The following is a 26849-nucleotide window of genomic DNA, read 5'->3' on the forward strand; positions in this document are numbered from 1 at the left end:
CTTTAGCTTAGGTAAAAGAAGCATTGCTGCAGAGTAAATAGGGAAACTAAAAACACAAAAGAGTAAAATTCAGAGAGAGAGACGCAACCATCTTAACCATAAAAGTTATTTATTGAATAATAGTGATAACTGCACAAGGAGGACTAAACAAACATAACAGTTAAATTATTAAAGGTTAATACCTGCAGTAGAAAAAAAACAGAGAGAAAGAGAGAGAGAGAGAGATCTCACCCACTCCATGAGACTTTAACTGGTTGGGGTTCCCAGGTGATGGTGGTAGCTCAGGGTCCTGAGGGCTGAAGACAGGCAGAGCCCCCAGCACGATCAGTTAGGAGATGGAGTCCCAGCGGAACTGATTCAGAGTTTGGGTCCATGCATCAGAACACTTACTTGGGCATAGGTAGGGGTTTTTGTAGGGAAACAACAATGGTTCAAGGGAGAACACTAGATTTGTTTATGGGTAAACTGGTGACTCAAGGGTTTTCTTTAGGCTAGACAGTAGGAGCTGATCACTCTTGGCTATGGGTGGTGTTTTCTTCCAGGGAGCTCTTAATGCAATTAGGCTGCTTCAGTATTTTGGATATCAAGGATTCATTCCAGAATTGTTCTGATAACTGCTGAGCTGGGTGTGTACAGGCGTAGGTTCATTAACATCTGGAGCAGAGATCCCACATAGATTCATAGATACTAAGGTCAGAAGGGACCATTATGATCATCTAGTCCGACCTCCTGCACAATGCAGGCCACAGAATCTCACCCACCTACTCCTGCGAAAAACCTCTCACCTATGTCTGAGCTACTGAAGTCCTCAAATCGTGGTTTAAAGACTTCAAAAAGCAGAGAATCCTCCAGCAAGTGACCCGTGCCCCATGCTACAGAGGAAGGCGAAAAACCTCCAGGGCCTCTTCCAATCTGCCCTGGAGGAAAATTCCTTCCCGACCCCAAATATGGCGATCAGCTAAACCCTGAGCATGTGGGCAAGATTCACCAGCCAGATACCCAGGAAAGAATTTTCTGTAGTAACTCAGATCCCACTCCATGTAACATCCCATCACAGGCCATTGGGCCTATTTACCATGAATATTTAAAGATCAATTAATTACCAAAATCATGTTATCCCATCATACCATCTCCTCCATAAACGTATCAAGTTTAATCTTAAAGCCAGATAGGTCTTTTGCCCCCACTGCTTCCCTTGGAAGGCTATTCCAAAACTTCACTCCTCTGATGGTTAGAAACCTTCATCTTCCTGAGTCCTCTTCTTTCTCCACCTTATCTGGTTTGGGCATTCTGCAGGTGCAGACGGGGAGACCCTCAAGGCCACAATGGCTGCAGCTGCAGATAAAACACAGAGGTACCACTGTCAATATATTCAATATGTAAAGCGAAACTTAGAATGCAGAACTCACTCCCGTTGCTCTCCTAATGTTTTAAGTACTACGTTCTCCTTGTCAATTCTGCTTGGGAATGCTTGTGCACTGTGCAAGTCATGGTGAGTATGGCCCAGCAGGGGTTAGGCAAATAAGAAGGGAATGGCTGGGTTGAATGAAACTAGTAGCACAGGGCAGTGGCACCGAATATTGGCATAATTTTCCACAGAGCATGGTGATTTTAGTTGATATCTCACCCCTGAGGGTAACAAACACGATGCAGTGCTTCCCTGCTTTTCTGGTCCCAGAGTTCAGTGCGGATCTCTGTTCTCCATTCTGTATGCTAATAGAGATATCTCCCTGTCCTATCTTTCATGCAGATGAGGCTAGGGGAGTGGCCTCTGTTTTCCATTCAGTATGCTAATGGAGATGTCTTAATCTTGTCACCCTTGTCAGGAGGGGTCTAGGTGTGTCTCCCAATGCCCTTAATTGCTCTCTGCAAGTCTTTTCTCTGATTGGTTTTGGTTCAAGCAGAGACTGGTTGGGGGCAGGGGGTGTTTCATGAGTCAGACAGGCTAGATACTGCGCCCTGGTTCCCCAAGAACACATAGCTGACTGGTATCAACTCCCATCCAGAAGAATACAAAAGTTGTAGTACTTATTAATTTCTCCCCTTCCCAACTATCTGGTACCTTCTAAAAAAAGAGCCAATTATCCCAAGCCTTTGGAAAATGTGACTTACTCATAGGCAAATCCCTACTCCACAAACTCACTTTTACATCTCAATTAAACAATAACATTTTATAAGATTTTAAGAGTCTTTTTATAGCTAATGAGTTGGGGGTTGTCTTCTCACTTGACACTGAACAACAGCATCCAAAGTCAGAGACATTCTGAATTTGGAATCTGTCCATGTTGGGAGACCAGAAATTCAAGTTTCCAGTGAAGGAAAAATTTTCCACTCCAATGAACAAAACCAAACTACCTTTCTTAGTAGTTTTGAGCAGAGATGCTCTAGCCTTTATGACCACAACATGTATCCATTGGTCAAATGCCTGTTTTAGGACAACATGGGAGAAAGGCATTGTCCTAAAAAAACCACAGTCTGCTTAGGCAATTAAATATTCTCAGCACTGTCACAGTATCTCTCATCACAAATATGGGAAAATACTTTGCCTGCTGCTCTTGAATCAGCTATTGATGGCTATAGCCATTCACATCTTTTCAGAAACATAGCTTCTTTAGAGCAGTAGAAAATACTCCTGAAATACAATTTAATTCTGGACAGTTAGAAGAAAAATATTCAAAAGAAAATATGGATATGTATTTATAGGCTTTACCAGAGTTTGACACTATCAGCCAACTAGAACTCTGGAAACTCCTTTCAGCATGCACCTGTCTATAGAAGTTGGTGCAAATTATCTGTCAGGTGCATGATGGAATGCTGGGTAAAGTCACTGTGGACAGATTCGTACAGTTCCATTTGTAATGTGAAATGAAGCCAGCCAGGATATGTTTGATGCCACATCTCTTCAGACTCATCTTTGCAGTGATAAGTATGGCCCAAAAATATCATGCCAAGAAATTGTGTTAATTTTTTTAAAATTACATCTTAAAAGTACATCTTCATCCTGAAGAGATTAAAAACCACTAAAAATAGCTAAGTAGGATAACTATGAACTGCTCCATGCAGAGGATTGTGCCCTTACCAAGCACACTCCAGACAACCTCCAGTTCATTTCCAGCGAGATGGCTAAAAATATTGAGAGCTTTAAGTTTGCTATCAGTCTCTATGTAACGGTCATGTATCAAGCAGCAATGGGGAAAGCATATATGATACCTAGCACCACCATTCACCAAATGAAACTCCAATATAATGGACTTCATTTTCAGAACCTTGGAGGAAAGATTTTTGTTACACGCTGTTGTCGCTGACCATTGTCAGAAATCATTGTTACCTGTCTTCAGTGGGAGTCTGATTGAACAAGGACTAAATAAAAACTAAAATAGGAAATGTGATGTTACACCTCATATTCTTCATAGAAATATTGTTAGGATATGAATATGGCATAATTAAGATTGTTTTATGCAAGACGGGTCATGTGAGGTATCATTAAAAAGGTTATGAATCTACTGAATGTGTTTACTAAATCTGTATGCATGTATCATTTCTGTATCTGAAGTTAGGAATATTGACTATGTAACAATTACAACTGTGGTTTACTTGGGGGAATGCCCACCAGACGGTAGGCAATCCGCCTGAATGAGCCATTTAAGAAGGACAATAGAACTTTGGAGATACTAATCTTCCACCTTCCTGAGGAGCTTGCTGGGATGTTGCTTTGACACTTCAGGATCATCTGTTGATGTCACCTGGTACAGAGTACCATCTTCGACACTGCTGGTATTTTTCCACTGGAAACAAAGGGTTGCTGCCTTATGTAAATTCTACTTAAGGCTGCAGAATAAATCAAGCAGGACTCTTGTCCACTGTCTCCCCATCCAAGAAGGAAGATTACTAAAAACACCTGAAGGAAACGGCAATGGCTGAGTCCAGGCTGAGACAGGGGTCCAGTCTGTAAAGAGAAATAACTGGAACTCTAAGCTACAGAAAATCCGCAACCTGCCTAAAACAACATTCAGGATGAGAAATTACATTTTGTAATCTGTTTCCTGAGTGTATTAAGCTTAGTTTGTGTGTTTTGTTTTATTTGCTCAGTAATCTGTTTTGTTCTGTTTGCTATCCCTTATAATCACTTTAATTTTATCTTTTATAGTTAAACTTGTTTTTTGTTTATTTCAGAACCCAGTTTGTGCCATTCATAACTGGGGAAAAAAAGCTGAGCATCTCTCTCTCCACATTGAAGGAGAAGGCAAATTTTCATGAGCTTGCACTGTGCAGATCTTTTTATATAGCACAAGACATTATTTTGGGTTTCTACCCCAAAGGAGGTGTGCATGTGAGTGCTGCAGCTGATTCTTCCCACACAGAGCTGACCTCAGTGTCTGTGTCCAGTTGCAGCTGGGTGTGTCACTACCTGTGTGCGTGCTGGAGAAGATTTGAGGGCCTGGCACAGCTAGGATAGGGGGAGGAAACCCAGGCTGGGGGAATGGGTGGAACCAGCAGGATCTCAGCACATCAGGTGGCATCCTGGACGGGGGTTCAACCCATCACAATAGCCCATAATGTTTGCACCTTATCTGAAGCCAGAAACCCCCTTCAACTCCATGTCACATTAAGAGTGATACAGAGGAGAGGATTTGTCCCATAGAGATAGGCACAGGGAGAGGAAGAACGGTTTCTGTGTGCGAATATACTACCACTTCTGTATCTGCAATGCCAGTTGACTTCAATGGGAGTTATGAGTGCTCAGCAGGCACTCAGCTTTCAGGCTTTGGCCTTGTATGTTTAATTATAAACGCAGTGGAAAAAATTTGTATGGAGAAACAGCAGGTCACTCATATTAGAATAACTCAAAGCTAAAGATGCCTTGGTATAACTGACATCTGAGACACAATAGCACTACATCAGGCAGCCTCAGACCAAAGGGTTTCCTTATTGAAAAGCATCCTGACACCAAAAGGGGTGGGGGGGGAAGAGAAGAGGATTAGCTTCCCCCAAAAATGGTGCAAACATCCAAAAAAATGCAGTGTAAATAATAACCAAGGGAACCTGGGAAGCATGCCAAGATTATGTTAGTAAAACTGGCTAGTAAGAACAGAGTTAATCCTTGGGACACTCCTCAATATTCAGGGTTATTTCCCTGAAGCACAGAAATGCTCGTTGTTTCTGCTGAGACTGGTCTTATGGAATGATTACCTTGACTCACCATAATTCACTATATGCATTTATTTGTTATATGCTTTTACATTTCTCTGCAGATGTTGCTGTTTCCAATTAGAGATGTGACTCCTACCCCTGACTGTTAATAACTATTTTGCCTTGAGACATATCTTATTTGCTAACTGAAAAAGGCACTATGGTATATTATTAGAAGTGAGTTTGTGAAGTAAACTCCCAGTGACTCTAATCTCTGGAATGCTGACTCCTTCTGAGGTCAGTAATTGGGTATTTTGGAATTTGCCATAGCAGCAGGCCTAAGCCTGTCTTCAGCCCTCTTTGAAATTCAGACCCTGGGGTCAGCAAAATAATTGGTGCATTTGAACAGAAAATCAGAGAAGGAAGGTTATACTTTTCTTTCAGTGCCTTCATTTCAATATACCAAGTATTTATCACTGTACTCAAAATATTACAACAGACTCAATCTCCTTCCAATTTCATTTCCATAGCGGTTCTTGGAAATGTATTCCCAAAAGTCCATCAATAATTATACAATAATTTCTAAACAGCCAATGGAAAGAAAGCCACATCACTCTTTCAGGCTAACAATTATCCCTTTTACCTTTCACTGTATAGAAACTTTCATTATAGCCACATATGTCCTGTTGTAATGTCAATATTTTCCAGTTTTAAATATATAATATGGTAAAGTCAAAAGGCCTTGCATTGGCTTTTAAAGCCGTGCCTTGGATCTATCTCAAGGCCTAGCTATGGTTATCAAGGCCTACATTTGGCTCTATATCAAGGTTTTGCTTTGCTCTTAAATCTCCCCTATGCAGAATGTTGATCATGAGTAATGATTATGCCTAAGTTTGTGTGTCACAGTGTTAGCAATTGGAATTTCTCATTCATATCCACTACTGTATGCTCTAGCACAAGGGTGGGCAAACTACAGCCCATGGGCCAGATCCGGCACGTGAGCCGTTTTAAGCCGGGGCACTCCATCCAGGGCGGGGGCCGCACCACACTTAGGAGCGGAGAAGGGACATGCCACTGCTTCCGGGAGCTACTTGAGTTAAGCGCCGCTCGGAGCCTGCACCCCTGAGCCTCTCCTCATGGCCCAACCCCCTGCCCCAGCCCTGATCCCCCTCCCACTCTCTATACCCCCCGATCTCAGCACAGAGCACTCTCCTGCATCCCAAACCTCTCATCCCCAGCCCCCCCCCAGAGCCCGCATCCCAGCCAGAACCTGCACCCCTTCCCACACCCCTCCCCTGATCCCCCTCCAAGCACCTCAGTCCCAGCCCAGAGCACCCTCCTACACCCCAAACGCCTCATCCCCGGTCCCACCCCAGAGCCCACACCCTCAACCAGAGCCTTCCCACACCCCAATCCCAATTTTGTGAGCGTTCATGGCCTGCCATACAATTTCTATTCCCCAATGTGGCCCTCAGGCCAAAAAGTTTGCCCACCCCTGCTCTAGCACAATGCTGCTGGTAGTCATCTAGTACATACCCAGCACAGTAGGGTTAACATATCATACAGAAATGTACCTGAGGAAACCTGTGTATCATAATCACCCTCAAAATAATCCATCTACTGATGGACACAAAAAAACTAGTTGGGATAGCTATATATTTAACTCCTGGAAATGCCCTCACACAAACAGTCATAGAATTCAGTCACAGTATACCATGTTTTCCAGTAATTAAGGCATTGAAGATGGCTCAGTTTGTGCTAAGCAACTGCAACCCAGGAACCCTCATTCCACCCTTAGTGAGGAATGGTGGGAAATGGGTACAAGGAGGATACAATCTTAGGGGTGAAAAACGAGAAATAGTTCTGACACTGAACAAAAACAAAAAATATATATGATTTTCCCATTGCTAATTTTTATGGGAGTGTGAGCTTTAGAGTTTAGCAAAATATAGTAAGTGAAGAAATCGGTTTATGACAAAAAGGTGTTAGATATTGTGATGAGGTACAACTCACCACTGCAGCACCTCCTACTGGCTGTCTTGGGACTTAGCTCTGCATCCTCTTCTGGTGCTGTGTCACCCACCATCACCTCTGCTCCTGGACCCACATCACTTCCAGGACCACAGTGTCTTCTTCATGACATTGCCCTCCAGCTGTAATCTCCACCCAGCCACTTCCCTCAGTGGCAACTGCAGTCCATTGGCCTGGGGCTGCTTCCCATGCAGCTCCAGCACCCTCTTCTGCCCATACCTTAGGGCCTCAGCCTGCAGACCCCAGCAGTCAGCCAGGGGCTCTCTCTAGCTCCCCAGTCCCTGCTTGCAGCACTGAATTGTCCCAGGTGCTCGAGCTTCTTCCCCCTGCTAGGAGCCTGGTCTTCTCCTCTCAAGTTCCAGTCAGTTACTGACCTCTACTCTGCCTGCAGCCCTTCCAGGACTGGCTCGAGGCACCAGCAAAGCAAGCACGTGTTTGGGGGCGGCACATTTCCAGGGGCAGCACATTTCCAGGGGCAGCATTCCCACCATCCTTTTTTTCTCCCCGGCCCTGCTCAGTCAACCAATGAGCCCCTGCGTGGGGTGGGGGGGCCAGGCTCAGCGCGGGAGTGGTCCGTGCCCTGGCCCCCCGCCACCAGGGGAGCGGGGCGATGCAGCTCCTCCCCCCCGCCCGCCCCTGCCGCACATGTCACAGGAGGCAGAGGAGCCGGAGCCAAGCAGAGCAGACCCCGGGATCGGGGCAGGACCTGCAGCCAGTAAGGGACCTGGTGCCCAGGGCGGCTCGGCGCTGGGTGGGTGCGCCCGGTCTGCCCCCCGCCCTGCGGCTGACCCACTCCCCAGCCGCTCTGTTGGTTACTGTCCCCTCTGCGGGGGTGGAGCCGGGTCTGAGATTGGCTTGGGACCCACGGGCGGGATGTACAGCCCCACGCACCTCACTCCAAACACTGCTATAGCATTACGCATTCTTTTAACATTACCAGTATCAGTGGCTTCTGGTGAATGCAGTTTCTCCAAACTGAAATTACTAAAAAATTATTTGAGGTCCGCCATATCTCAAAATCATTTGTCAAGACTCACATTAATTTCAATTGAAAGTACCATTGCAAAAAATTTAGATTTCACTGAATTATTAAAAGACTACGCAAGTATAAAAACCAGAAAAATTCAGTTCATACAAATTCTTTTAATTTATGAGAAACTGGGTGCACCGGAAGACACTAACGTTTTTCATTATTGTTTGTAATTCTGATTTTGTTAAAATTAAATGAGTACACTAGTAAGAAATTGTTTTATTTCACTCACTACAAATTCTCTGTTTTCATTTTTTTTTTATTTTAAACAGTCAAAAAACAAAACAAAACTGAAAAAACCATTGCAAAGTGCAAACGTGTAAAAGCCAAAAAAAGGGGAGGAGGGGCAGCCAAAAAATGTTTTGCTTCGGGCGGCAAAAAACCTAGAGCCGGCCCTGAGCCCTTCTTATATGGGCCTGCCAGGCTATGATTGGCTACTCCTCTCATCCCCTTTCTAATTGGTTACCTCCAGCACAGCCTCTCTAGGGCTGCTTTTAACCTCTTTTCTGCCAGTGAGGGGCAGCTGCCCAATCACAGATATATATGTTACAGACAGACATGTGTGTTATCATTGGCATGGCAGAGGGAATCCATGTGTGACTTCTTCTAACAGTTTTCAGAGTAACAGCTGTGTTAGTCTGTATTCGCAAAAAGAAAAGGAGGACTTGTGGCACCTTAGAGACTAACCAATTTATTTGAGCATAAGCTTTCATGAGCTACAGCTCACTTCATCGGATGCACGAAAGCTTATGCTCAAATAAATTGGTTAGTCTCTAAGGTGCCACAAGTACTCCTTTTCTTTCTTCTAACAGTGTTATAGTATAAGTAAATGGTGAGTTAGATTCTGTGCAGCAGCCAAGCTCTGCTTCACAAGGTAGAGGGGGCACCAGGAATCAGCTATGAATCCCTGATCTTGAAGTTCAGACTGCTCCAGCCTTGGTGAGAGTTAGAACAGCTATGGTGCTGCTGTAACTTATGACACTGGTAAATGGTCGGTCCTTAATGGGGTTAATAGTAATAATAATTATTATTATTTACCTTGGTAAGGCCAAATCCTGCTGTCCTTACTTAGATTTTACTTAGTCCTCACTCGGGTAAAACTTTCATATGAGCATTTCTTCTCATGGTATCTCTTGTGATTTAATGAAGTCTTTTTCACTTATTTTGTCATTGGGTGGTTCTCATTATTAGTGTCATCTTCATATGCTACAAATGTGTGTGTATGAAAAATTGTTTTGGAGAAGCAAAAGCCATATGCAGTGACTGTCATAAATATAAAGGGAAGGGTAAACCCCTTTGAAATCCCTCCTGGCCAGGAGAAAGCTCCTCTCACCTGTAAAGGGTTAAGAAGCTAAAGGTAACCTCGCTGGCACCTGACCAAAATGACCAATGAGGAGACAAGATACTTTCAAAAGCTGGGAGGAGGGAGAGAAACAAAGGGTCTGTATGTCTGTCTATATGCTGGTTTCTGCCGGGGATAGACCAGGAATGGAGTCTTAGAACTTTTAGTAAGTAATCTAGCTAGGTATGTGTTAGATTATGATTTCTTTAAATGGCTGAGAAAAGAATTGTGCTGAATAGAATAACTATTTCTGTCTGTGTATCTTTTTTGTAACTTAAGGTTTTGCCTAGAGGGGTTCTCTATGTTTTTGAATCTAATTACCCTGTAAGCTATCTACCATCCTGATTTTACAGGGGGGATTTCTTTATTTCTATTTACTTCTATTTTTTATTAAAAGTCTTCTTGTAAGAAAACTGAATGCTTTTTCATTGATCTCAGATCCAAGGGTTTGGGTCTGTGGTCACCTATGCAAATTGGTGAGGCTTTTTATCCAACATTTCCCAGGAAAGGGGGGGTGCAAGTGTTGGGAGGATTGTTCATTGTTCTTAAGATCCAAGGGTCTGGGTCTGTAGTCACCTAGGCAAATTGGTGAGGCTTTTTACCAAACCTTGTCCAGGAAGTGGGGTGCAAGGTTTTGGGAAGTATTCTGGGGGGAAGGACGCGTCCAAACAGCTCTTCCCCAGTAACCAGTATTAGTTTGGTGGTGGTAGCGGCAAGGACAAAGGGTGGAATATTTTGTACCTTGGGGAAGTTTTGACCTAAGCTGGTAAAGATAAGCTTAGGAGGTTTTTCATGCAGGTCCCCACATCTGTACCCTAGAGTTCAGAGTGGGGGAGGAACCTTGACAGTGACAGACAATGGATTTTTTCCATCTTTTTCTCATTTGCCATTGTTTTTGTTTGTTTTTTCTGCGTTATTCATCACTTTAAACTTTCATTTTCCATAAATTTCCAAGAAGTTCCAAAAGTTTCCATTATTGCCAGATTTTCTAGTCTACAGCAGAGCCTGAGTCAGGATCTAAACTTCACTGGGATCTTCATCTCTCACATCTCATCTGCTGTTGGTGATGTAAACTTCTACTTTGAATTGTTAGGCTCCTCATGGTTACAGAACATAAGGCTGCAATTATGAAGCTACTGTAAACCTCTGAGGTAAATGATCAATTTGGGAAGGAAATTAAAAAGTACTATGTTCTTAAACATGCTTAAGTTCTTTCAAGTATTACTCCTAATAAAGAAAGGTGTAACAACACATCTGTAGTATCACTTGTTTTCTTTGTCACTAGGATTCCTAGATCTGTATACTCTACTTGAGCATTTTGTCTTTGAGGCTTAGTAATTCAATCAATGGAAGGAGCCAGATTGTGGATCTCTGAAGGAAGAAAGCAACTCCACAGCGGGGGGGGGTGTGCGTTTTCGCAGGAATGTCTATAAAATCCTCACTAGTGAAAGTAACAACAGGCTGTCCAAATTGGCAATGCCAGAGCTTTGTTCCAGCATTCAGCTTTCTGTCAATACCTATTAGCTATAGCACAGAACCAAGAGCCATGGAAGTGTTGTGTACACCCTTCTTATTATTTTATTATTTGTATGATGGTAGTTCCTATAGGCTGAAACTGAGATTGGGTCTGAGATGCATTTGGCACAGCTCCAGATAGTTGGGGAAAGGTGGCATTAAGGCATCCTGTCCCATCCCCCCACCACCCTCCCAGTCCTGAGGGATACTGAACTTTGTTCTGGCTGTCAACAGCACTTAAGGGCTAGTCTGGCAGACAGGGATTGCCAGGGCAGAGAGACATCCTGGAAATGCCTCCTTCTTGCAGCCATATCCCTTATGCTAGGGTGCTAAAAGGGGTTGGCATGGAAGTTGTTATGGTGGCAATACCATTTAAGGATTATCCTACAGAGGGAAAATCCTTAGGGGGGTCAAACAAAAAGAGGGGCCAGAATCTGGTTCATTGGAAGAACAACGTGGGGAAGCTTGCACTGCTACTGCCAATGGGGTAGCTATTCCAGGACAGATGATTTCATTCTTCAGATCAGTCAAAGCCCTATCACCCACAAGCACTGAATTCACTTAAAAAGTTTGAAACAAACAGAAATGTATCCCGATCTGCTGGATTATATTGGTAGCCATTACTCCTGATTCCTGTGGTGTTAATGATTCCATGGACACTTTTTCTGTTTGCTAACCTTTTCCTTGACACCCTTCTTCAAATAAATCCTCTGTTCTTAATATCTCCGTTTCTGCATCAGGTTGACTAAGATTTCTGTGGGAAAGTTTGAAATTTTCTTTTTTTCACTGCCAGAGTTTCACCTTTTTCCTCACCCCACTTTTTGGACAGATTTCATTTCCCAAACAGATGCGTCTCATTTTTGAAAACCACATCTACAAAGATGTAGTCAGTTTACTACTCTTCTTTCTTTCTTTCTTTCTTTCTTTCTTTCTTATGTGATTTTCTGTTGATGTTCTGATTGTTTGCAGCTCTTGGCGCCTTCTGAGTCATGGTTTATATTGTAGCTTGAATTTGCAAATATGTACTCTGGAGCCCCAAAAATCTACAGTTGCAGGCAAAAATGTAGTAAATATACCTGTAATATGTAGTTCGTGTGTTTGCACATGTAAATGCCCAACAATAGGTGCATGGGCATTTTTAAGGGTGCATTCCTTATATCTAAATTTTAGTACTTACTGGAACCAAACAAATCAGCTGGAGAGTCCTCCTGCTGCTGCTGAAGCAGATGACACTCATTGAAAAGGTGTACTTCCTGAAAAAATAGGCACAGATTTAGATACAAAATGCCTGAATTTCCAGGACACACAGTACATCCTTGCAGCTGCCACTATAAATATATGCTGGGGGCCAAAGGGGTAATAATTGAACTTCTAATTTTATACCTGCAGATTTTGTGTGCCCACGAAAACAGGATTTATCCACACACATTATATAGATACCAGATTTTTGCAGGCTGATCTAGCTATTGGGTTTTCTTGTAGCATCTTACATAGTGGTATCCAGGTACTATTTCCCGTGCCTTTTGGGGGGCGGGGGTGAGGTAGTCTCAAATTCTGGTTTTGTGGGTGCAAATGATTGTGTCATAGAATCATAGAATCATAGAATATCAGGGTTGGAAGGGACCCCTGAAGGTCATCTAGTCCAACCCCCTGCTCGAAGCAGGACCAATTCCCAGTTAAATCATCTGTCTGTCAGATTGTCGGCATAAACTAGGGACCTGATGTAAAGAGTTGATCAAATCTGGAGAGGAAGCATGGTCTAATGGATAGTGCAGAGGACTTGGATCCAAAAGAGTTGTGTTCTAGTCCTGACTCTGCTGCTGACCTGCCCTGCAACCCTAAACAAGTCATTTCAGCACCCACTTATTCTGTCCATTTACATTGCTCTTCAGGGCAGGGACTGTCCTGTACAATTTGTTTGCACAGTGCCTAGCACAACAGAGCCCAGTCTCCGTTAGCATCTCAAGGTGCTATCATAACAGTCACAAGATGCTCTCCATGAAATTGTGAACGTTCACACCACCATTTATTTTGATCTGTACATGTTACTGCCCAAAAGTAGAGTGAGAAGTTGCCAAGCTATGGTAAGACATCTAAGCCCTGCTCTTGCAGACACTGAACTTTACTCATGTGCGCGGTGCTATTGCCATCACGTAAAGGTATGCACACATTGAAGAGTTTGCAGGACCAAGGCTGCATTCTGAGAACAATAATTTTATTACTGCATGGCTCACTTCTAGTGTTCAACTTATTTCTGAGCTGCTAAAATAGTGACAGGACTATGGAGGACATGCATGTGTTTATCATTGAGAGGGAAACCAATTCCATATGTTCCACACATACACCTCATTCTGCGTCTGGCCTTCAGGCAGGCAGCATCACATTGTGATTTCAAGGAAACAAGGAAAGAGGAACAGCAATCTGCTTTTGCTTAAACCTACTTAAAAGAGAAAATACATTTAGATGACCTATTCAGATGCTATTTAAGTTCATTCCAAGTGGCCAACTGCAGAGCTCATGTGTGGAAGGAGCTGCCAATTTTCTTTCCTTCTTGCTTTCTTTCTTAAGAAGTCTTTTCATAAATCCGTGCTCAGAGTGGACGGATAGCACCTTGCAGTTCTTTCAGGTTTGTCTTTTGGAAATGGTATTGAAAACAGCTGTCTGTCCCTGTGTGAGAAAGATAGCCGTGCCTGTCCAGGAGAGGGGAAGGTCAACAAGGTAAATCACCATGGAACTATAACCAGACATGAAGAGTAAACTTACAATTTATTAACAAGTGCACATTGAAAAACAAATAGATCCAGTCAAATGCTTCAATAATTCCATTGCAAATACACAGTGACAGAAAGCAGGAATTACTTTGCACAAAATATTTTTAAGAGGACTCTACTATAGCAAATATATTTGCAGAATTAGGATGACTAGTGTCTTATTCCCTGCTTCTGTTTCCCCAACATGGTCTCATGTGAGCAAATGTCAGCAATGGCAGCAAAGCTATCTATCCATCTATCTAGTCGACTGGTCTTAAATTAGCAGGGAAATATTGTTTAAAAATATGTTTAGTTAGCAGACAGACAAACAAAAACAGTGTACCTATTCAAATTTAACAAGAACCTAGTTGCTCTTCTGGAAAGCACAATCCACTTTGACTCCAGTTAAACACAATTTTATTGGTTCTACTTGTGGTAGATGGTATAAACACTTTGCAATGTTCTGAGCTCCCATTCCTGCACTCAGTATTTTGCAGGATCAGGCTCTAACATCTTGGAACAGGTGGACAGCACTCATACAGGGGAAGATATTTCTCTCTGCTGTAAGACTGAAAGGGTAGCATATTCTTCTTTCACCCCTCAAGTAAAGATCAGTTCTGTCATCGATCCACACATTAGCACTAATAGGAGTTATATACACAGAACACTGCTAGGTATTATTACTCTGCATCAGTCTTAAGGAATTCTTTCTGTGAAGTCAAATTTTCTACATTTATATGTGGATTTTTTTATATCAGTTGAACAGAGTTTAAAAGGGTGTCACTATATACATAAGTGCAAAAATGCATTAATAAGTGCACCATATTATTTCCACAGACAAACCCCCTGGTTAATTTGTAACCGTGCGTGTAGACTATTGCATGTGACATACACCCCTGTGCAAAGGGACAGCACAAGTGCTAAACAGCACTCAACTCCCACTTAAGCACTCAAAATAGGGCATAAGTGGTCCTTGAGCATTGCATAGTCCTGCACAGAGTGGATTTCTCCCTATGTAACTGCAAAACAAACAATAATTGGCCAAAATATCAGTCAAAGCAAAACACTTCAATTCATCAAATTCCTTAGCTCATGGAAAACAGAATATTTTTCTGGATATGGAGAGTTACTCATACTCATTGTCTGTGCTTTGGAAATGCATCCTTTAAAAATTCTGGGTTTAGCCCCAACTGCAGTTCTTTCATGTTGTGCATGAGTCTAAATCATTTCAAAGTCCACAGACTCACCAATTGCTATCACTAGAGTGTATGACAGCTTTCAAATGTCTGATAGAATTTGATGAAGAAGAGTATTTTGTGCCAAATAAAACCTCATTCTTTACTTGGGAGGAAAAATGTGAAGCGCATAGCTACCAAGTTCAGGCACTGATTACTGAAATAGTTTTCTACAGCAATAAAATATCAAATATCTCCCTCATGCTGTACCTTCTGGATAAAATTACTGGAGCTCTAAGCCGTCTGAGGAGAACAATCAGGGTGTGTATAGGTGTGGAGCTGATGCATGCAATAGCAAAAACAGCATACAAAAATCCAACCAACAATATGGAGACAGTGTGACTCTCTGACTGAAACAACACTATCTGTGGGGAGTCTATTTGCTATTATAATACTGGAAGGCTACACAATAACAGAGCCATAGGTGCAAGGCGTCCTGACTCTCAAATTTTATTTGGAAATAGAAGATGCCTGTTGCCAGGATCATCAGAGATTGTTATTCTTCATTAAAGCTGTGAGACCTTGGAAAAACCTGCCTGGCTCATTTTTTAAAAACAAATAAACCCCGCAAGAGCCTAAAGGGAGGATAGAGTTACTTATTGTTACTTTAAAATACATTGGCTGCCATGTCAAAGCAGCAGTGGGTATATTTTAAAGTGACAGGTCTAAAAAATATTGTTCTTGCTCCCACCTCTCCCTGAACTCTCCCCATTCCAACAGAAGAATTCTACTTTGGTCCCCAATTAGTGAGCTGAAGTATTTAAAATGCAAACAAGGACCTTCTTTTCTCTCTCATACTCATTAACTCAGTCAAGCCATCCTTAGAAGAAGGATTTTCTAAAGAGTACATTTAGGAGTGTTAATAGGGGTAATTAGGGGTCGAGAAACCACCCTGAAACTTGACCCAAATCTTCACCCAAAACTTGAAATGAGCACAAATCTTTTTGGAGGTTTGTAAAAGTTCTGAACTTTGTTTCCCTATTAAAAATATTGTTTCATCCTTGCACCGCAGGCCCTTACATGGCCATTTGAATGGGAGGCTAAAAAGCACTTCTGTTTAGGAAACTTCTCAAAGCATTCGTTCTGCTTTTCCTTTAGGCATATTGTACATTTGTTTGATATTTCTCAGGCTATCATAGATTGTGGATCTCAGTCTCCTCTCACACCAGTTTTACAGAAGTGTAACTGCAGTGGGCCGTAGTTTGTGCTGTGCTTCTCAGGGGGTGCAGCATAGAATTAGCAGCCCAGGAAGGGGGATGGCAAATGGGGCTGTACCTTCCATATTCAGGGGTGCTCTGGGCTCCAGTTTGACCTCAGAATGAGTTAGAGCAGCCCAGTGGCTGCTTTAATTTACAGACGCTTTGCATGGCTGACTGTGAGCTGCTTTGCAGCCCAGAATAGCCAGAGCACAGGGTGCTCCAGCCACTCCCCTTCCTATTCTGATACGCCACTTCTGTTATCCTCAGCCATTCTCCCAGCATTCAGCACAATACCATTCTGACCTCTTTATAGCCTCTTTGCATTACAGAAGTGACATAAAGGGGCTATAGTGGGAGACAGAATCTGGCCCATTAGCATCAGTGGAGTTACTCCTGCTTCACACAATTGGTGTAAGAAGACAATCAAGTCCCCTATCTTCTGATGATGGTTTTTCTTCCTTGATCTTCTAATCACTCTAATCTCTTTTGTATGTAGTTGACTCCAGATACATACAGTAACTGCAGAAACAGAAGAAGAAACCACTTGGGGCTGTGAGTGTTTTCTACTAGTTACCTAGAGTTTTCAGCATTCAAAGCAGGAGAAGTTCATGTCTGAGAATCCTAGAGCTGCATTTTACACCAAAGTAATAAGATCAGAATCTACATCTGTTTTTCTATACAACATTATTAGTGGTTTATAGATACAAGGCAAGCACTGGATTTCATTGTGACCTTTCTCTGCCTAAATAGGTTGTCCTATAAATCTTATTTTATGGCTGCACCTTAAAGCTTCTGGCAGATTATTATAAATTCATTATTCTGGCAGAACTCTTGAGAACAAAAGGACTCTATATCTTGTAAAGGACTTCCAAAGTCATTGGCAAACTTTCTCTTGTAGCTTGGATAAAATAAGAACTGTCTTGAGCCTTCATGAACAACTTAAATATGAGCGAAAACTTTTTTGAGATTCAAATCATCTTGAATAATTTTACATTTGGTTTCCTATCAGAAGCCAATTTGGTTAAAAATCAGAATTTCTGTTCTTCAGGAAATCTGATAAATTGGCATTTGTTTTTGTCCTGAATTAAGGCAAAAAGTGAAAATATAAATTGTTTTTGCTAAATGGAATGTTCAGAAATATTTTGATTATGAAATGGCAAACATCTTGTTTCATCGTGACAGGTTTCAGAGTGGTAGCCGTGTTAGTCTGTATCAGCAAAAGCAACGAGGAGCCCTTTTGGCACCTTAGAGTCTAACAAACTGATATGGGCATAAGCTTTCACGGGCTAGAACCCACTTCATCAGATGCATGGAGTGGAAAATACAGTAGCAGGTATAAATACACAGCACATGAAAAGATGGGAGTTGCCTTACCAAGTGGGAGGTCAGTCTAACGTGACAATTCAATTAACAGTAGGATACCAAAGGAGGAAAAATCACTTTTGTAGTGGTAATGAGAGTGGCCCATTTCAAACAGTTCACAAAAAGGTCAATTTTTATTTTAACCATCAAATTAGGCCTGAATAAAGACTGGGAGTGATTGGGTCATTACAATACCTAATTTCCCCCTACTGTTACTCACACCTCATGGGAGTTGCAGTTTGGGTGCCTCATTCCCCCATTCTCCTCTTTGGGTTGGGCTCATTGGCCATTCTACATTTCCTCCTATGATGCACAGCTGTTTTGGGAGTTCCATGAGGCACTTCTGTGGTTCTACCAAAGCAGATGTCAGAACATTTTGTATCTCTGTTGCTGCATGGGCATAGAGCTTTGATAATTTTAGTCTCTGCTAAGAGAATCAAGTGCTTCTCAATGGCACATGAACTATGTACTGTTTTTAAAAAATCCCATCTAGGCTCCTAACTGTAATAATACATTTACTTGCAGTATATTACTATCTGTACTGTATAGCGGTCCAGAAAGAATGTGGCTGCTGGTAAACAAGGGAGACAAAGCTGGAACTTGGGCTGTGCAAAAGGCTTTTTATTGCCTGTAATTCTTTTCTTTAATAAATGCCTCCTGTTTAAATTGGACTGTGATTCCATATATCATGACACCTACCAGAGTTTGGGATTAGCAAAGAAGGGGCTACCCAGAGTCAATCCCAAATTTTATACTGGAACAGGACTTTGATATTCAGTCAGTACTGTAATAGACATCCAAGCTGCATGCCATGTATATATTGTGCTAATAATACAGTACATACTTTGTAAAGACAAGGTCTCCGCAAAGTACAATGTACTATGTACAATCTTATAGAAAACATACACATGAAGTTCTGTGGCCTGCAATGTGTAGGAGGTCAGACCTAGATGATCATGATGGTCCTCTCTGACCTTAAAGTTTATGAGTCTATGCGCAGGAAGACAAAAAATTCTTTAAGAAATAACACATGAAGCTTGGCTAATACAAACTCATGTGCAGTATTTGTAGAGTTGGAAGAAAATTTTCTATAGAAACATTTTTGAAGGAAAATGGTTTTATGACTAAAAGTTAATTTTCATGAAAAAAATTCATTTTTATCAAAATGTTACCTTTTGGAGGTTTCTTTTTAATGAATCCCTTTCCCCCCCCCCAAAAAAAAAAAACTTGAGGAGATTTTTTAAAAATGGTTTTGTCAGAACATTTTCCAGGAAAAAAATAATTTCCTAAACAGCTCTAAAACTCAGGCAAAGCAGAATATTAGTGTTTAGTTGAGAAAAAAAAAAAAAAAAAAACACTGAGCAATTCTTCTTCAATCAAATACTTTTTACATATTCAGTACAGACATTGCCTGCTCCAGTGTTGAGTATTAGTGCTTTGATTCAATAAATTCTTGGGACTGTACAAAACTGGTATTACATCTTTAGTTGGGAGGGAAGTAATTTTTTTTGTATACAGGGCTGATTAGGTTGATCCTTCTGCATGACACCATTACAAAAATGGCACTTGAAATGTGATATAATTTACATAATAGAAGACATGAGTTTTAAGAGTGAGTAGCCTGGAATCAACTGAGTTCAGTTTAGTTCCAACCTTAAAAGAATCATTTTGTGCCTCGTTATATTGCCAATAGTCATTTGGCGAGACACATACCGGCAGAAGTCATGAAAATATTCTTTCTGAGCAGAAAGCTTTGTGGCAGAGATAGCAAATTTCCCTGAGATCTTGAAGAGTTGGGTGAACCTTCAACAGTCTGGAACAGCATAAAGGGAAATGAGGAATGGGCACCTAATACTTCATATCCGTGCTCGATACTGTCAGTTTCTTCAAACATTTTGGACACAGAGGGCCTGATTATGCTCTAACTCACATGACTTTTACCTGATATAACTCCATTGACTTCAGTATTACCAGCTTTCATGATTTTATTGCTAGTGTCACAATATTTGTTGTTTCTCTTAAAGACTCAGCTCCTGGAGGTCAAGTGATTATGTGAGAATCTCAGCTTTCACTACAAAAACAAAAGTAAATTTCTAGCCCTTTTGGCTTTCAGGGAAAAAATTAAGATGATGAACCCTAAAGGCTCAAAAACCAGAAGGCAAATCAGAAGATAAACAATCTCATGATTGTATGTTATAAGCTGTTTGGCATGCCGCTTGTCGGTGTTTTACAGCACCTAGCACAATGGGGTCCTGCTATGGTTGGGGCTCCTAAGCATGATGGTAATACAAATAATAAAAAATACCAATAATGTTCAGAGGCCTGACTCACAATTTCTGAACACTTCTATGTGACTTCGGTAGTCTGAAAAACAGCAGAATAAGACTTACATTTGATAAAGGATTTGGAAATCCTGCTATTCGTCTGATCTCGCTAAAGGTCTGATTTGCTTTTGAGCAGCGCAGGGCTTTTACCCCAGTGACTGAGTGTGAACCATCTGGATGCCAGGGGAATGAATTATAATCATATAACTCATGGCCCTACATTTTCACTTCTTTTAAGGAGGACGTTCATCATCTCCCACTCTCCCTTCCAATGACCCACAGTGCCTGGCCCAAACTTAATTAATTTATCTCAGGATGTGTGTTTCTCTTTGTAGGACTATATACTGGGGTGATAGGGGAAAGGAAATGCTAACCACACAAACATGAGGCCAGGGCAATTTTGAACATTTTGAATATGTTAGGGCTAGCAGTCTCCTCATTAAACTCTGATTAGCAAGTGGACTTGATCCAGGCTAATGCAATGCTGAATGAGTTGGTTTTTTTTTTTTTTTTTTTTACTGCCAATTTATCAGAGGTAGGCAATTAAGAGCTCACACACCTCCAAGTCTGGTAATGTTTTTGAAGCAGAGATCTCATACCCGTCCAGCAAGACCTATTGTCCTTAGAACAATATTCCCTACTAATCTCACTTCTGGCAATTTACTTTTTCTTTCCAAGCAGATTGAGAAACAAAAAAGCTTGAAAGAGCATGGGGGAGGGATACCCTATGAGTATTTAATCCCATCCCCTAAGTGGGAGTTTTCTCATTCCATTCAGTTTTTCTTTTAACGAGCCCTGGATAAATAAACTTTACTGCATCACTACTTTAATTCAGGAGATCCAATTATGCATCCAGTGGGGAGCAAAGGCATTCTGTTTTTCAAAGCAAACACAATACTGCAACAAAAGCGCCTTGTAATTATTGCTTCACTACAAATATACAAACCCAAAGGTGAGATTTGCTTTGGTTGATTGTTTAAATGTAATTATTACCTTTCTTTCACTTTCAGCTTTCATGAAGGCTTCCCAAAGGCAGTGCTTGGTGTTATTCTTCATAAGCCCTAGGATCCGAAAGGTTGAACGGGAAACCAATCCTCTGGCCTTTGAGTCACTGAATGAGTTCCCTCACACAGTCAAGGCTGACCAAAGATTTTAACTCAAGAACCAGAAAGTATAAGAGGCACCTGCTGAGGGCCACATCCTAACCAGGAGAGAGAAAGAGAGAGATGAAGATGAAAAGAACAAGCAGGAGACAGGTGGAGATACAAAAATAAAAAGCAGAAAAATGAGAAGCAGCAGTGGAATGACAAAGGAGCTCAGCAAAAGCTTCCCCCTCCACCGGACCTTTGTGAATTGCTAGTGGTATTTGTATTTGTGCCATGCTGACTAAGGGACACAAGCATAAAGACCCATCCTGCCCCAGAGAGCTTGCTACTAAATCTACAATGTAACATGTTATTTAAAAAAAAAACCTAAAAAATTCCTCCCATGTTTTAGGGACCGTGGACAGATTCACTGTTGCCTCTGCTCCTTTGTGCTGGTTCTCTTGGCACACGGTTGCCATAGGGAAGGTGTAAGGGTAGCCCAAAGGCCAGCTCTGGGTTTTCTCCTCTGAAGCCACTGATACAGAGGATGGGGTGAGAGGGGCGGCACATTGGGGGCAATAGAAAGTATGGCTGTAGCTGTGGTTCTCTACTGGTGATTCCCTACTGCTGCAAGCCCTCTACAAACCATGGCAGCAGGGAGAATAAATAAGGGCAGTCATGAAGGGTGTCCAACCCAGCACCAGGTGCTGAACTTTACCCTGTTATCCCTTTAATAAAGGGAGGCACAAAGCTCAATACAGGAGTGCACTGATCCCAAGAGGTTGTGTTGCTCTATGATTTCCTCCTCCCATCATTAACTCCCTTTTCTTTCCCTCGTTCAATCATTCTTTTTTTACTCATTTCCCTCCCTCTTGTTCCTTTTCTTCCTGTTCTTTTTCCTTCTTGCTGTCATCTGCTGCTATGTTCTTCACCTTTACAGACATTAACTCTCACCCCACTGCTTAGAGATAGCTCAATACATTTTAATATCCCCATTTCACAGGTAGAGAAACAGAGGTAGAGAGGTTAAGTGTGTTGCCCAAGGCCATACAGCAAGTCAACAGTAGAACCAGTGCAAAGCACTCAGAACCTTCCAACCCTATGCTCAGACCTCTATGACTCTCTGTATATACATATCTTATATACAAATACTACATAAGCAGACTATGTTTTACATATTAGACCTATAAGAGATAACACATTACTACATGGGAAGTAATATGAATGTGGCCACTTGCTTTTATTACTGTTCATGCACATAAGTATAACATACTACATATATACTTGAAATATGTTTTTATGAGTCTTTCTCCTGTCTTGTTTCTCACTCTCTGTGTCCCTGTTCTCTTTCTCTAAACACATGAGCAAACTCCTACACATATACACATGTACAATAAACATGTGTTATATCTAAATAGAATTGAAGACAGGCAATCTTCCCCCACAATCCTTTTGGTCTTGGGCATCTGTGAAGCCAGTACTAAGTTCTATCTACCTTGGGTACTTCTCTGGCCCCTCTTGTCATAATATGTGTGCATCTCTCAGTACCCCATGAGGTAGGGAAATACTATTATCCCCATTTTAATGGTTGGGAACTGAGGGACAGAACAATTAAGTGGTTTGACTGAGGTTAAAGGAAGGCTGTGGCAAAGCCTAAAGGTTCTGAGTCCCAGCCCTATGGGACCATCCTTCCTCTCATTTCATGGAACATAATAGTATGTTGGTCTATATATACCAGAGTTAGGCCTCCAGATCCCCTGGCCACCCCCCACCCACCTCATCCCACACTAAACTCCCATTCCACTCAGTACATGTGAGAGGCCATTCAGAGGAAGGCAAGATAGAGTGCAGTAGGTATGGAGTCCCTTGGCACAACTTTTCTCTAGCCTACCCCTATGCATTGAGATCATAGTGACCCTGCTGCCTTAGGGCCTTCTCTGCCCGTGGTGAGAGGTAGTGATGTAAACAGCACAAAGGAGGAGTGAGACACCTGAAAAGGCATTTTCCCCTCATCACTCTCTTCTATTTTCCATGAGCTCTGACTACCCTGCTCTGTCAGCCACATAAAGAAAGGGCATGAAGAAGCCACTTGTGACTCCTCCCATAGGCTTAATGATACCAGCACAGTACAGTGCAACAACAGCGCATGGCAAGGGAGCACAGAATGGGCAGGCATGTGTGCTGCTGCCTCTAGCATGTGGGTACAAGATAGTCCTGGCACTCCCCTATGCCCAATGAGGCAGACTTTCTGCCCGGCTCTGTGGCTGTTCCCATCTCCCTAGTTGGCCACATTCATCTGGTATGAGGAGGTGTCCCCAGCAGGCATAGACCTGGCTTAGCCGGCTCCTGCCCTACTCTACCCAAAATCTCTGATGCAGGGTGTGTGTCGAGGGCAGGGAGGAGGAGAGACCAGAAGGTGCTATGCTCCAGCTATCTTCACCTGGCAGAAGGGTCCTTGGTGCTCCGGTGCCAAGATAGGGATATGGGTTCCGTCTATGGCCCCACCACAGTTAGGGAATCCCATTGCAGCAAAGCCATCCACTATGACCTGCACATTTCCCAGGGTCACTACCCTTGATATCAGCAGATCTTTGATTGTGTTGGCTACTTGCATCACAGCAGCCCCCACAGTAGATTTGCCCACTCCAAATTGATTCCCGACTGACCGGTAGCTGTCTGGCATTGCAAGCTTCCACAGGGCTATTGCCATTCGCTTCTCAGCTGTGAGGGCTGCTCTCATCTTGGTATTCTTGCGCCTCAGGGCAGGGGAAAGCAAGTCACAAAGTTCCATTAAAGTGCCCTTACGCATGCGAAAGTTTCGCAGCCACTGAGAATCGTCCCAGACCTGCAACACTATGCGGTCCCACCAGTCTGTGCTTGTTTCCCGAGCCCAGAATTGGCATTCCACCATATGAACCTGCCCCATTAGCAGCATGATGCCCACACTGTCAGGGCCCGTGCTTTGAGAGAAGTCTGTGTCCATGTCCTCATCACTCTTATCACCGCACTGACGTCCCCTACTCGCCCGGTTTCTCTTTGCCAGGTTTTGGTGCTGCATATACTGCTGGATAATGCGTTTGGTGTTTAATGTGCTCCTAATTGCCAAACTGATCTGAGCGGGCTCCATGCTTGCCGTGGTATGGCGTCTGCACAGAAAAAAGGCACGGAACGATTGTCTGCCATTGCTCTGACGGAGGGAGGGGCGACTGACGACATGGCTTACAGGGTTGGCATACAGGGAACTAAAATCAACAAAGGGGGTGGCTTTGCGAGAAGCAGAATAGCCTCCTCAAGGATAGAACTCAAAACCTCAAGTATAGAACTCAAAACTGGGTTTAGCAGGCCGTCGATTTCACGGAGGGAGGGAGGAGAAAATGAATACAAAACAAATCTGGTCTATTTCTTGTTTTGATTCACTTCATCTATCTTTATACATCTTGCAGTACGACCGCTAGCCATCGTCATCACCTGGGTGCTCGGCAGAAGACAGTGCAGTATGACTGCTGGCCATCGTCTTCTGCTGGCTGCAGATTAAAAGACAGTGCACTACTGGTAGGACTGAATCGCCATGAAATGAAACTTAAAAGGGCAATGACCTAGCTGAGTCACTCCCATGTTTGCCCAGCACCCCGACCTCATCGAGGTTGGTTAAAAGAGCACCTTAGACTACGTCGACGATGGCTACAAGTCATACTGCACTGTCTGCTGCCAAAAGGCAATAAGCTGTTGCTGTGTAGCAATGCAGTACTGTGTCTACCAGAACCCAGGAGACATACAGTAACAGTGAGCTGAGCGGGCTCCATGCTTGCCGTGGTATGGCGTCTGTACAGGTAACTCAAGAAAAAAGGCGCGAAACGATTGTCTGCCCTTGCTTTCACGGAGAGAGGGAGGGAAGGGGGGCCTGATGATATGCACCCAGAACCACCCGCGACAATGTTTTAGCCCCATCAGGCACTGGCATTTCTACCCAGAATTCAAATGGGCGGCGGAGACTGTGGGAACTGTGGGATAGCTACCCACAGTGCAACGCTCCGGAAGTCGATGGTTGCCTCGGTACTGTGGAGACACTCCGCCAACTACATGCACTTAGAGCATTTGTGTGGGGACACACACAATGGACTGTATAAAAACGCTTTCTACAAAACCGGCTTCTATAAATTTGACCTAATTTTGTAGTGTCGACATACCCCTAGTGTATAGCCCATTGACCATCCAAGTTTCCTTTGTGAATCAGAAGTAAACTTCACAGCCTCTTTGCCATGTAAAAAACAGCTCCTTCCTTGCATTGCATGAGGTGTTTCTTTAAAAAAAAATCTTAAAAGTTTTGCCGAGTTCAGATTTTAATCAAGTGTAATGTGGCAATCTAAGAACTAACAGATGAAAGCTGTTTATCATGTTTTCCCCTCCTAAAAAGAGTTCACAAACATCAGACATGGGACTGGCAAGGAAGAGTGTGTGTCTCGTGGATAGAGCAAAGTACTGGCTATACTCATAGCTTCAGGTCTCCTAGTAATTTGTTATGTGACTTGCTCTATAAAATAAATGAATACAAAACAAAGAAACTAACAGCAAAATTCTTTTCTTGTTTCTGCCCATTTAGGGAAAGCAGAGTATTAAAGCTGAGCCCATTGTGCAGAAAATTTCACCATTAGTGTGGTTTCTTTTTAAACTTTCTCCATCCCTTTTGGTAACATCTGCCATCCTCATTTGCACAGCAATTTTCCTAGCCAAGTTAAGAGCAAAGGTCCATCTTGCCCAGTACCCTGTTTTTCGAGAGTGGCCAATGCCAGGTGCCCGAGAGGGAATGAACAGAACAGGTAATCACCAAGTGATCCCTCCCCTGTCACCCATTCCCAGCTTCTGGCAAACAGAGGCTTGGGACACCATCCCTGCCTATCCTGGGTAAGAGCCATTGATGGACCTTTCCTCCATAAATGTATCTAGTTCTCTTTTGAACCCTGTTACAGTCCACCACATCAGCACCCCACCAAACCCATATGCTGGTTCTGAGTTACTTTAACAAGCAAAGGAACAAAAGAGCATCTGAAGAATGTTTTACCTGGCAACAAATGAGTTAAATGGAAATGAGTTAATATAGCATTCTAAAGTTACTTCCCTCCTCCAGAGCTACTATCCAGATGCTTTAGGGCTTACCCAAGTGAAGGCTGGATCACCACACAAATAGGAAGTACAGCTGGTTCCCCAGCTCCAGTCCTGCAGTTATGCAAGAAAATTTGACCAGAAACTAACCATGCCGCTGGGATGAGTAACATGTATGTGTGGTGGTATGGTATGTACTATATGCAATTTCTCTTCAGGTCTCATGGGATCTGATTAGAGATGAAGGAAGTCCAGAGTGACTGATCAGCCAGCTAACTGAAAGGATAGGTTTTACCCTGCGAGGCAAGCATAACAAATGACTTGCACAGATAGGGTCAGATTATCCATGAATTCTGTGGGGAAAATACTTTATTTGAGTAAAAATAGGCTCATTTTTGAGTGGAAATATTAAAATTTCACAAGTGTTGAAAATAATATTGTTAGGGCTGCCTATCTTGTTTATTAACCAATAGATGGTATTTGTACTGCACCCAACAGCATAGAATCTGGATTCAAATCCTTCATATTTCTTTGTAAAGAAAGCAACATAAGGGCCCTTTAGAATAAAGAATGCAGTTTAACTTTTTGTAGGGTTCTATTGTTATTTGAAATTGATCTTTACTAATGACTCTTTGGTTTGGAAGCTTGGCATTATATGGTGATCTGACAGAAACGTATTAGAATGGGAAAAATTAGATAATAGACTCATCAATTTTAAGGCCATCATAGACCATTGTGACCATCCA

Source organism: Eretmochelys imbricata, chromosome 5 (assembly GCF_965152235.1).
Source record: "Eretmochelys imbricata isolate rEreImb1 chromosome 5, rEreImb1.hap1, whole genome shotgun sequence".
NCBI classification, from domain to species: domain Eukaryota; kingdom Metazoa; phylum Chordata; order Testudines; family Cheloniidae; genus Eretmochelys; species Eretmochelys imbricata.